Genomic DNA, 12916 nt, shown 5'->3' with positions numbered 1-12916 from the left:
AATGATCGGCCAATGAAAAAGTGGAGGTGATGGTGCAAACACGACCAAGGCTTTAACGGCTGAAGTACTACATTCAGGATGGTTATTTACCGGGGAATAGTTGATTTTTTAACGAGCTTAAACGCGGGTGGAAACATTTGCTCAGGTCTTATGTTTATTTTTTAACGAGCTTGAACTATGTGCTAAAACTGCTCGATGCGGGTTTATTTTTTAACGAGCTTGAACCTTGCGGTAACACTGCTCGATTAATCCAGTCTTGTGATAAGAATGTCTCATATAAAATGACAAATTTTGGAGTTTTTCCCCACATCCTTTCTTTATGCAAGTTAGGAAACGACCAATCCTACGAGTTTAAAGGGTTAGAGGTCCTAAAAATTTAAAAAATAAATAGTCGCTCTTCGCTTGCACTCCAAAAGGTTTGCATGCCCCTAGGTATAAAACAAAGTTTCAAGGTTACTCCTTCTTTAGTCCGTTAAAACATTTGTTTTACCGAGAGAGGCCTACCTCTTACAGGTTACCAAAGATAGTTCTATTCACAGTGTAAACAAAACACTTCTCTGGCGATGTCTACCGAAATAAATAAAGGTGAGCAACAATGCCCGCCAACTCACATAACTTTGACAAGAGAATCTTGTTCTAGAATAACCCCCTCTTCCAATCACGGACGGGGGTACAGACTAGTCATATTCTCCCACGGAAACCTACCCTATACCCGAAGTTTTCCTACCGAAGCAGACCAGGGTGCATGCCCCCTGGGTTTCAGTCATATCCCTCCGAATCACTCGCGCTCATCGGGAGGACGGACTGGAGATTGAGACATTTCTTGCGTGAAAAGACCATTTAGGGATGGTATATGACTATTTGCTATGCGTGATCCGGGAAATGAAAGCTGGTCTACGAGTTTGACAACTCTTCCTTCGTGCGGAAAACACATCACTCTAAAGAGTGATGAGACAATAGCTCTCATGCAATAAATATAGTCTCGTCCAAGGAGTAGATTGTAATCTAGGGGTCCTTGAACTACCATTACGTTCATGTGAACGGTTTTCTCTCTCAATGTTATGGGCACATTGGGAAGGATCCCTAACGGTCAACTGGTTCCTTTTTCAAAGCCTGTTAGATTTTTCATCTCAGGTAAAAGCGATGGCAAACCAAGAGCTTTCCAAGCAGTTGAGGAAAGGATACTCACAGAAGCCCCGTCATCTATGATGGTACCAGCCATAACCATTCTATATATTTGCACAATAATCCGGAATGGTATACTGGCCAGTAAACGAGGTCTGCCTAGTTGATTCCAGTCGAAGCAGACAACTAGGCTGCTTGGAGGTGGGACAGAATAGACGGCCAGGTATGACTCTGACGAACTTCCTTCCTGCAGTAAAGGAACGGGTAGACTGCCCCCATGTTCGTTGGAGTCTGTGCTTATGAAAAGAATTTGGACGGTGTCATCCTTGTTCTCTTCAGTGACTGTATCATCTGAAGATGGAACCTCTGAAGGCAAGACCGGGTCAACTGCCGCCTCGAACTTTTGACTTTCGTTTGGTATGGATTCAGATGGTTCATCTTCAATGACAGATGCTTCGGCCGACCACCTGAGCGGGTCAGCCGGATTTTCAACTAGTGACGGACTCGGCAAGAGTTTTCTATATCCAGGAGGAAGTCGTAACGGTGAAACCGGACGATCATCCAAAACTCTTTTAGCTTCGTCTACGAAGGGACAACGGTGGACGGCATGATCGCCTTTGCACAGTTTACAAGGAAATCTATATTTTCCTTTTTGTCCTGGGGCTTCACTTTCACTAGTTGATGGTGTGTTTTCAACATGATTATCAGAGGTTGACGACACCGGGTTGTGCAAACGAGGAGACCAGTCCCTTAAAATCCGAGGGATGCAAGGACAATCTCTGTGAAAGTGGTCTCCTTTGCAAATGACACATGGCGATTTAGGCCTGGTCGGTGCAGTGTGTGGATTTTCGTTAGACGACACTCGTTTGCCCCCATTCGCTTTTGGCTCCTTCTTCTTCTTCTCTTTCTTCTTCTTTTCCTTCTTCTCCTTAGGTACTTGACTTTTGGCTTTACCAACCCCATCAAGCGAAGAGGAAGGAGGAGAGGAAGAATTAGAGGAAGTAGAAGGTTGGTGGGTAACTCTGGACTCGTCTAATTGCTGATTCGATTGTTCAGGAATTGCGGTGTTCTGAACGACAGAGGTTGAGAAGAGCCATACCGACAAACCAATTGTCAGTCTTGGAAGCGACAATGTGGCCATATGGGGTGCACCAACATCTCCCCAAGAGGAGAAAGGACTAGGATTTCCTCCAAGGGGAATTCCTTGGTTGGTGGATTCCATTTTCTCAACTCAAGATCAACGTAGGAAAGGGGTAATGAATATTCCGTTTAAAATAAATTTTTAGACACTTTGACACAACTTGTTTTTTCCGTTTTTAAGAGTCGAGAAAAAAAAAAAGATGACTCTAGTCGCCTTCGATTTTTAATGAGCCTGAAGTGACAAGTGCTCAGATGGAACTTTTCCGTTAAGGAGTCTGAAAAGGAACGAAAGGGACTACTCTGGAAGTCTAGGTAGAGGGAGTACCAAACCATTTGCAAAACTGCAGAATACTTTTTACGGTACGGCAGTCAATGTTCCCGAATGCTGTGTTCAGTGCATTGCGATCGATAGGGCAACAAACACGGCCTCCTATGGATAAAGGATTTACGCCTATAGGGGTCTCCCAAAATATACTCGACGGTACGTGGGAGCACAAGTCCGTACTGGCACTTATCGTCTCAAAGTGGAGGAATCACCCAACCATCAGTGAGAACAACAGTTACCAGGCTTTACGACGCCGGAATACGTCTCTAACCTTGACCTCTAAATGTTGTGCGTTAAGTTCCAAAGCGTTGTTATATTCATTAAATTTATTTTAAGTTGATCTTGCTTATGAAGTTTTCCTTTCGGGTTCACCACGAGATGTAGATGTAATTCCTAAAATGCAATCTAAAGATGATAAACAAACTTTTTATCTCTTTTGTGCAATGAAAATCCTAGCTACTAGGGAAAAGAAAGACATAATCTTTTCACAAAGAGTAAAGAGCACACTGTAAATGCACTTTCCTAAATCAAGCCAAACAGACTGTCTATATGCAAATGCACATGCATGTATTTGTTTTTCAACTTTCTTAGTATATAGATGCTAAAAAGAAAGTTGATGTACAAATCTGAATTTCTTTTCAAGCGACAAACATAAACAAGCTTCTTTTCGAAATCAAAAATAGAGATGATTACGACACCTTACGATTTTGAAATGAATACTTGTTTTTGACACTATAAAATTACAAATTCAGACCAAAAGCAATAGTAACAGGATAATCGACCATCAACAACAATCAAACTTTCTCCTATGATCGAAATCGACACTTGCGACAGATTCAAATCAAAGGACGACAGTACGACTATGCTAGTTTTGCAAAGGAAAACTATAAATGACTCAACAAACACACAAAAACATCTACAGTTCTTTTGTACAAAGGAGGCAGAATAACAGCAAGGAAAAGGAGTTTCAAGCAGACATATATTGATCACAGGCAGCAAAATTCAGGAATAGAACTGGAAAGGGTGATCCACTGAAGACACAACTGCACAGAGCTAGTCTAATCAGCGCACCTGTAACACAGGGAATCTGAAATGCAGCGCAGGTTGTCCCTTCGAGAAGTGCACTGAAATTCAAAATCTCTGAACAGTACCTGCGCTCGGCTAGAAATGAGACTCTGTTCGGGTTCTGGGTCACAGTTTGCAGTTCAGTTCTTGGTTTTTGGCCGAGTAAAAATCAATCAGTAATGCAACAATCAGGGGTAGATCTAAGGAGGATCTAAGAGCTATCACAAGGGCAATCAGATAGTTTGTGAATCAGTTGTTTAAATCATAAACAGATCCAATGGGTGGATTGAAGCAGCAGTTATCTACTTTGCATTTGTTATGGCAAATGCAGTTCGAATGCTACTTGTAAGTTTATGAAACAAACAACAAAGAATGATACACAAACAAACTAATTAGCTCCCCAGCGGAGTCGCCACTTTGTTACAGGTGTTAGCCTCCTGCTGCAGTAGGTATTCATCTTTCATGATTGACATTTTTACATGCCAAATATGTCATACTTTGCAAGCTGCAGTGTTCCATATTTCCAGAAGAGACCAAAAAACAATGCCATGAAGTGTGCTAGTCCAAAGGCCACTACTGTATTCCATTTTTGATGAGTTCTTTTTTAAAGGAAAGGCCAAACAGCTTAATCTTGGCCTCCCTAGACTTCAATTTCCTGTTTTAGAATGTAGAGAATGCATCTGTCCAAACAGTTTAATTTTGGCAGATTTTGTAGATAGGTAGAGTATCAAAGGGATCCAACTGTTTAATTTGGGCCCTGGCAGTAATAAGTGCAGATTTAGATAGGAAACATTCAAAAGTAAAATTATAATTCTGGGTCTACAAGTCTAAGTGCACCCTAATCAAAAAGAAGAAAAAATGTTAGGAAAGTAGGCTGGGTAGGTAGCTATGTGGTTGCATAATGATAATTTGTGATCAACTTTGTGGTACAAAGTGTTTTATCTTTTCAGATCATAGTGCAGGCAGTTTTCATGCAAAAGGGCTCAAGGGTGGACATCACTAACTTCCCCTTCTTCTAATTCCCCAAGTCACTTACTAACTCCCAAAGAGGTCAAGATCTGCTTGAGCCTCTTAGTTTCATCATCATCCATATCAGTCACCTTGATGAAGATCTCGTTCACTCAAGGATCTCAGTTCCTTCCAAGTTCTTTTCCCCAAAATTGAGCCTAAGGTCCCTGACCTTAGCGCCTACTTATCACCTTCATATTACCTATTAACAATATTATATAACTCCCTAGCAGTTTTCCCCTTCCCCTATTAAAACTATGTACATAAAACTCCCCTATGTAAATATCCCCTCTCTGGAAATATAGCCATATTTTTTCTAAGTCTGGGGAAAAAATGGTCCATCTGGGGCTGTTTTTAGCCCATCCGAGTCGTAACAGGGATTAATCTGACACCTGGTCAGACTAATAACCTTTCCCCTAGCCCTAAAACCCTCAAAAACCCCCTAATTCACCCCCAAACCAAAGTTTTGTGCATAAAATATTAATCCCGCTCATTTAAAAACCCATAAAGCCCCATTTCCTAAGTCTAAAACACTAACCCGCGCTCATTAAACCCGTTTAACTCTCAAACTCTGCCATTCCCATAGTTTAAACCCACCCGCGCATACATTAAAAATAGAATATTCCTGTGAATATTCCCCGCCCTAACTACCCGCCACCTCGCGTCTGCCGCCAACCGTTGGATTGCCCGCCCCGCAGATCAACGGTGGGCGGGCCGCCCCATCCCCGACCTGCCCGAAGGTTAGCGTCCGGGAGATGGGCGGTATTACCGCCGTACCTCCCGCCACGCGTCACCTTCTGGGCTGTGGCGGAGGCCCCCCTGACAAAACCGCTCGTGCCCAAAGGCGGTGCGCCCTGAAACCGCTTACCGCCCTCTCCCCTGTGACGTAAGCCCCACGTCATCCGCTGCGTCACCCCCCTTGCCCTGCCATCGTACCACCGAGTCATATGACACGTGTCTTGCCACTGTGTCCCTGCCACCATACATGCCATGTCACCATCCGTACAGGATGATGTCATCCGCCGTACAATGTCACGTCATGCTGATGTCATCATCAGTTTTTTGGCACAGAGGCGAAAATCGCACTTCGGGACCCCAGAATCAGTTTCTGAGGCAGTTTTTGATGAGCGATTTACGCCATCGCTAGATTTTTTGGGCATGGATGGGGAATCTTCAGGGAATCTTTTCATTCTGCGGCCCCCAGCAAGCCCGAAAGGCGCCGAATGACCCATTTTTCTTCGCGAAGCTTGCCGGAAGGAGCAGAAAATAGTTTTGAAGGAAACATAGGCCGAACAGCGGCCATTAAATGATGATTTAGACCCACAGCACATCAGAACAACATCTACTTATTGCCAAAGAGTATCAGAGGAAAAAGAAGAGCCAAGGAGTATCAGTCAAGATTTTTTAGGGGCTCAAAGCACCTGAACATTGATGAGCCCGCCAGAAAGTCAAATCAAGAAGAGTAAGCCCGTCCTAGCTCTCAAATCACAGTTAGAAGCATTCAATGCCACCGAAAAGCAAGGGTGCAAATACCAATGCATATTTATAAGAGATGAACAACACAGAGCCACCAGGACAAACATTAACTCATTTTGATACAGCTGCCCCCAGGATAGCTCAAAGATATTTTCTGGCATTTATTTCTGGATAAGATTAGGTTAAAAATAATCAGTTTTCTGTCAGACCTGTTAGGTCGGCTGTAATAGATAAATTTTGGATAAATCTTCCCTATATAGACCACCCTCTGTATTGTTTAAAGGGTCGGTTGGTTGATAGTCTTCAGTTGAGACTCGCACTGTATACCTGATATGTTTTCTATAATCAAAGACTGCTGAAAGGCTTGGAGGAAAGACTGTCTGCTCTATGTCTAAAGGTTTGAAGAAGTGAATTTGGAATTCTTATGCTGCAACATGACTCAATAAGTTTTCATACCTCTGTTTTTTCCATTGATATACCATCTAAAATAGCAGAAAGAAAGAATAGTCTAGAATTGGTTTAACTGCCCTCTATGCTCATTTTCTGCTGTTTCTTTATGTTTTCCTCTGGATCAGTCATAAATATGAATTACCTCTGGCTCATATTTCCCCTAATCCATTCATCTTTGACAGTTGTTTAGGAATTCTTAATTGCTCCTAGACAGAGCTCATTCACCTTCCCCCTTTTAAGCTGAGTGAGAGATTCTTTGTTGCCTCTCATTCCTTATCCCTCATTCTATCCTTTTAAGCTTAAGTGTTGTTTCATGAGCAGCTACCTTGCTCCTTATTTCTCTTGTGACCAAGAAAATGCACCAGCAGTCTGACTCCTTGACTCCACGCCCAATGGTTTGAAACTTACCAGACTATGTTTTGCCTCTCTACCTGAAAACATCATCCTTCCCACCAAAAACAAAACAAAAACCCTCTGAACTCGAGACCTAGCCTAAAATCCTTTTTAAACAAAGCTAAATCTGAAAGAGAGAGCCCTCTCTGATTGCAGGTGGGCTAGAACCTACAGTCCAAAGTTGGTTTGTGGTTACCTCGGACGTATCCTTTCTGGAGCTTAAGGACAACCTGAGTGATAACAACAGGGAAAAGTGTCTATTTAGAACTGCTCTATCCCACTAAGGCGTGACAACTGCCTTAGAAACAAATAGAGAAAAGCTACTTATGTTTTTCCTTTATGAATTATAGATAGAGAGGAATAGAAAGACCAACCTCTGTCTTGCGCTAATCCTTTGATTCGATCCCTCTCTTCTTTGATAGTCCCCAGCTACATGTTCCCTTGCACGCCCAGCTTCACAAAGTACCTGTAAGATCACAGAAGCATAGCACTATACATAGACATGGATCTATATTCATAAACAACTTAGGATCAGATTTAAATTGACCATACAAATGTAACAAGCATCAATGATACAAAAGCATGGAGGAAAACTCAAATAGCTTTTATTGATAAACAAGAAAAGATCCAGGAGGAGTTACAACCAGTTGTTCCGACCCAGCATCAACCTCCCAGCAGAGAAGCCCCTCTTCACCTCCAACAAAGCTTAGATCACCCAACAATCTGATGTTTGTCTTTAGAAACCAACAACAATTCCTTACAATATGAAAAATTCCAGCCTCTGGATCTCTGGGATGAGGGATCCATATATAGATATCTGTAAGGGGGATGAGTCAGCTTGTGATTTGATTAGTGTCTTCTCTCTGACAGTTCTTGCTTCCACTTGGAGACTGAGGGCCTCTTACTCATCCTTGGTCGGATTCAGTGAGGCAAGTGTCACAGGAGAAGATTCTGGAAGCTTCCATTGCCTCTCCACCTCACGGAATGACACTGCCATTTGTCATTTTTTTCCCATCGCACCCCAGAGAAGGTACTTTTGCAATGCAACGCACCCTCACAGTGTACTTGGGTGGGATGCAACGCACCTAGCCAGTGGAGCAGCTGCAATGATCCTGTTTTGACCAATTTTGAGTAGTTTTTCATGGAGAACTTCTGGGAGAAGCTGTAATCTGTTGACCTTGTTCCTTTAGGGGTTAGAACAACACTTTTAGGGACTTAGGAGCCCTTGGTTTATGGACATTTCATGCTTGGTGTTGTAGGGCACAAAAATGTCTATAACATGAGGGGGCATGAGATCCTATCAAAATCCTTCTCGAAGAAGCCCTCGAGCGACAAAGGAACGTGATGATGGACAACTTTGCCCAGATCCTTCAGCGACTACCGAGGGGCGACGCATCAGCTTCCAACAACTACTCTGGAAATGCCACACCCTTTAAGGTACAAGTTAATTTAGAAATCCCCATATTCGAGGGTTAGATAGATGTAGATGCCATTGATAAATGGTTAAATCTTCTAGAGGGTAATTTTTCTGTTCATGATTTTTCCAGTCGGGAAAAGATTATTTTTGCTCTTCTCAAAGCAGCCCCCCCATGTCAAGGATTGGTGGGAAACCTACTGTGAGCAGAAGGATGAAAGTACCAGCTCATTATTTTCAGCTGCACCCACCTGGAATTCATTCTGGGAGGCCATCAAGGAGCAGTACTACCCTACCGGAAGCTATGAGGATCAATACATAAAGTGGACCACGCTGCGGCAGGGAAGTGACTAGGACGTGTCAGAGTTTACCAATATTTTCCATACCCTTCGCAAAAAGTTGAGTATCAAGGATTTGGAGCATCATTTGATACTCAAGTACCATGGTTGCCTACACAAGTACATCCAGGAAGAAATATAATTCCTGAACATCTCCTCGCTCAGCATGGCATACCGATATGCCATCAAGGTTTAGAAAAAGTTTAAACAGAAGAAGCAAGACTTTGGATCTGTGAATCCGAAGCAAGGGAAAGGTGCCCCCAAACTGGAGAACAAAGGACAAAGCCAAGGCGAGGCGGCCCAAGACAACCCGCCAAAGCTGCAAGCAAAGAAAACCGTCGTGAAGCCAAAAAAGGACACGGGAAAATGGCGTGAGTTCCAAAAAAGCTCCACTCACAACACAAGTGAGTGTCGAGCCAAGCAGTCACTGGTGGCTGAGCTAAAGGTTTCAGAATTAGATGCATGTTCTGATTCTGAGTTAGAACCTGACAAGGGGAATGACAAAGGGAAGCAGATTAATTATGCTGAGCCCAACACCACCATTGCCACCATGAAGATCCAGAAGGAGAAACCTGAAGATCCAGAGGAGGAGGAGCGTCTCTTCCACTCCCAGATGTGGGTAAAGGGATCCTCGCTATAGTTCATTGTCGACAACGGGAGCCAAAAGAACTTGATTTCGGTAGAGGTTGTGAAGCGGCTGGGCTTACTGACCACAGTGCATCCACAACCATACACCATTGGGTGGCTTCACCAAGGACATAATCTTCATGTGAGCCAGTAGTGTCGCCTTCCATACAACATTAAGCCCTTCACAAATGAGGTATTGTGTGACATTGCTCCCCCTAAGTTTGTGATGTATTACTAGGACAACCATACTTGTGGAAGCAACATGTTGTGTATGAATCAAGACCCCGTGCTGTTATTATTACTTTGGGAAATAAGTTGTACAGAATACCGGAGGTAGCACCGCCTACCACCATCTCTTTGGTTACTGCAAAACAATGTAGTAAGCTCATTTCAAAAACTGGGAAATTTGTCTTCCTGATGATACGCCCTCAAGGAAAGAAGAAGACGGTGGCTATGACCTCCATATAGGGCCCCTCCGCACAATAACTGCAGATGGACAAGGTCGTGGAGGAGTACGACATCTTCACCTCCCCTGCAGGGATTCCTCTACACTATCAGGTCAAGCACTCCATCGATTTGACCCCAGTGCGCCACTGCCCAATGGACCAATATTTCGGCACTCCATTCTGGAGAACGATGAAATCAAGAGGCAGATTTAGGAGCTATTGCAGAAAGGTCACATCCGTCCGAGTTCATCACCATGTGGGAGCCCGATCGTGTTGGTACAGAAGAAGGATGGGACTTGGAGACTTTGTGTTGACTATCGGGCGCTGAACAAGATGACTGTCCATAATAGGTACCCGGTCCCACGGATTGATGACCTCCTGGACCAACTGAACGGGGGCAACATATTTCAGCAAAATCAATTTGAAGTCAAGATATCACCAGGTACCAATCGAACCCTCTGATGTGTGGAAGACTGCCTTCAAAGCCAAGGAGAGCCTTTTTGAATGGTTGGTTATGCCTTTCGGATTGACAAATTCTCCTGCAACCTTCATGAGGCTAATGGATGACATCTTGCGGCCATTCACCAACTCATTTGTAGTGGTATACTTGGATGACATCCTAATATTCAACCAGAGTTGGGAAGAGCACCTCCACCACATCCGACAGGTTCTCCAAAAACTGCGGCAGTACAAGTTATGTGCCAATTTGGAGAAATGCACTTTTTGCATGATCCAGGTTCAGTATCTGGGATACATTATTGGTGAACAGGGGGTGCATTTGGATCCAGCCAAGATCCAAGTCATTCGGGATTGACCCTCTCCAACTACTCTAATAGAACTACATAGCTTTCTAGGTCTTGCCAACTTCTACTACAGGTTTGTGTTGGGATTTTCTCATGTCACTTGGCCCTTGAGTCAAGTCACCAAGGGAGGAGCAAAAGCAAAATTCTTTTGGTCTAAATCTCAACAGAAGGCATTCATGGAGTTGAAATATCGCCTCTGCTTGGCACCAATGCTCACATTGCCAGACTTGCAACAACCATTTGAGGTCGAGATAGATGCCTCTGATTATGCTATTGGGGCAGTCCTAATTCAATATGGGCATCCAATGGCATATCACAGTGAGACACTTACAGACATAGTCTGGAAGTATCCCACTTATGAAAAAGAGATGTATTCCATTGTGCAAGCCTGCCAACAATGGAAGCATTACATTTTGGGGAAGGAAACAGTCATCCACACAGACCACCGACCCCTCCAGTTCATACAAACCCAAGAGAAATTGCAGAATGATTGCCATCAAAAGTGGCCCACATACCTGCAACAGTTCCACTTAAATATCAAGTATAAGAAGGGCAACACCAATAATGTTGCAGATTGCCTCAGTCGACCACTGATCATGTCATTAACCACTGTGCTCAACTCTTGTGTTCACGAGACTTTTGATTGGCCACTTCTCTACAAAAGCGACCCAGAATTTGGCCACACATACCAGACACTCTTGGAGGGTCGGCATGTTCCAGATTTTGACCTTTAGGATGCAATGTTATGCCACCTGGGTCACATTTGTGTTCCTTCAAGCGAGCGGGCCAAGATGATTTGGGAAGCACACTACAGTCGGGCTGCTGGGCATTTCAAGGTCGAGAAAGCTGTGGCAGTACTGTAGAAGTATTTCTATTGGCCAAATCTTCGACAAGAGGTTGGGAAGTACATCAGATCATGCACTGCCTGCACCATTTCCAAACCGACCATCAAGAAGCAAGCCCTCTATACCCCGCTGCGTACCCCTAGTCGACCTTGGGAATCCATATCCATGGATTACATGTCAGGCCTTGTATCCACTAAGCATGGAAATGACTGTGTTTTTGTGGTCGTCGACAAGTTCTTGAAGATGGCCATTATGGCAGCCTGCAAGAAGAATATCACAGCAGAAGCCACTGCTAAAATCTTCTTTGAGCGAGTGTGGGTACACTTTGGGATCCCACAGTCTATCATCTCAGATCGGGACAACAGGTTCCTCAGTACATTTTGGTCTAGTCTCTAGTCGATATTGGACACCAAACTCATTGAGTCCACAGCCTTCCATCCTCAAACTGATCGCCAGACAAAGGTTGTCAACAGGATGATTGTACACATTCTGCACATGTACAACTCAAAGCATCCATGTACATGGGACGAGAGCCTCTCCTATGTTCAGCACATCTACAACCGGGCTCTCCACAGCTCGATTGGCCATAGCCCTTTTCAGGTGGGCTTGGGATTCCAGCCACTATGTCCCATTGATGTGGCCATGCGACTTGCAGCTACTCACACAGGTTCGGCTCATGTCCAGTCTGAAACAGATAAGGCAAACAAATTTATTGAGCACATCCAACATATTCGCCAGTAGGTCCATGACATTCTGGAGAAATGAAATGCCAAGTACAAGCAGCGACATGATCAACATCGGGTGCCACACAAGTTTCAAGTGGGCGACAAAGTCTAGTTGCATTTGCAAAAGGAACGCCTTACTAGAGCCTATCGGAAACTCAGACCACCTTGATATGGTCCTTACACCATTACCAAGGCTATGGGAGGTAATGCATTTGAGCTCAACATTCCCCCATTCCTTGGCCTGCACTCAGTGTTCAATGTGGACCACCTTCGACCATACTTTCCACCATTACTAGACACATTAAACATTACAGAACAACTCACAACCATAGAGTTAAATCCAGATTGCATGGAACAAGTTGCAACTATTCAGATCATGGACACACAGATCAAGCACACTCGCTAGCAGAATATCCAACTGTATCAAGTTGTCAAAGCAGGCCAACTCCTTCACCAGGGACCAAGTTCAGTAGAAGTTTCCTCATCTCATGGAGGAACTCAATGCAATTGGGAGCATTGCAAAGTATAATAATCTTGTTATGATGGAAGAATATGGAAACGCGATTCAATTACAATTTTATGCCATAAAACAATTTCAAGGAAATGTAAAGGAACAAGAAATTGTAAAGCAATGCAATTCAAGGAAATGAAAAGTAAATCAAACCATCACACGAATGGAATTGTAAAGTAATGGTACAAATAGCAAGTGGATCCACCAGGGTCAGGCCCTTAGCCG

This window comes from Pinus tabuliformis, chromosome 4_2 (assembly GCF_031772625.1).
Source record: "Pinus tabuliformis cultivar Carrire ecotype Pingquan chromosome 4_2, CPIR1, whole genome shotgun sequence".
Lineage (NCBI taxonomy): Eukaryota > Viridiplantae > Streptophyta > Pinopsida > Pinales > Pinaceae > Pinus > Pinus tabuliformis.
The sequence above is the reverse complement of the archived record's forward strand: the minus strand, read 5'-3'. Positions refer to the sequence as shown.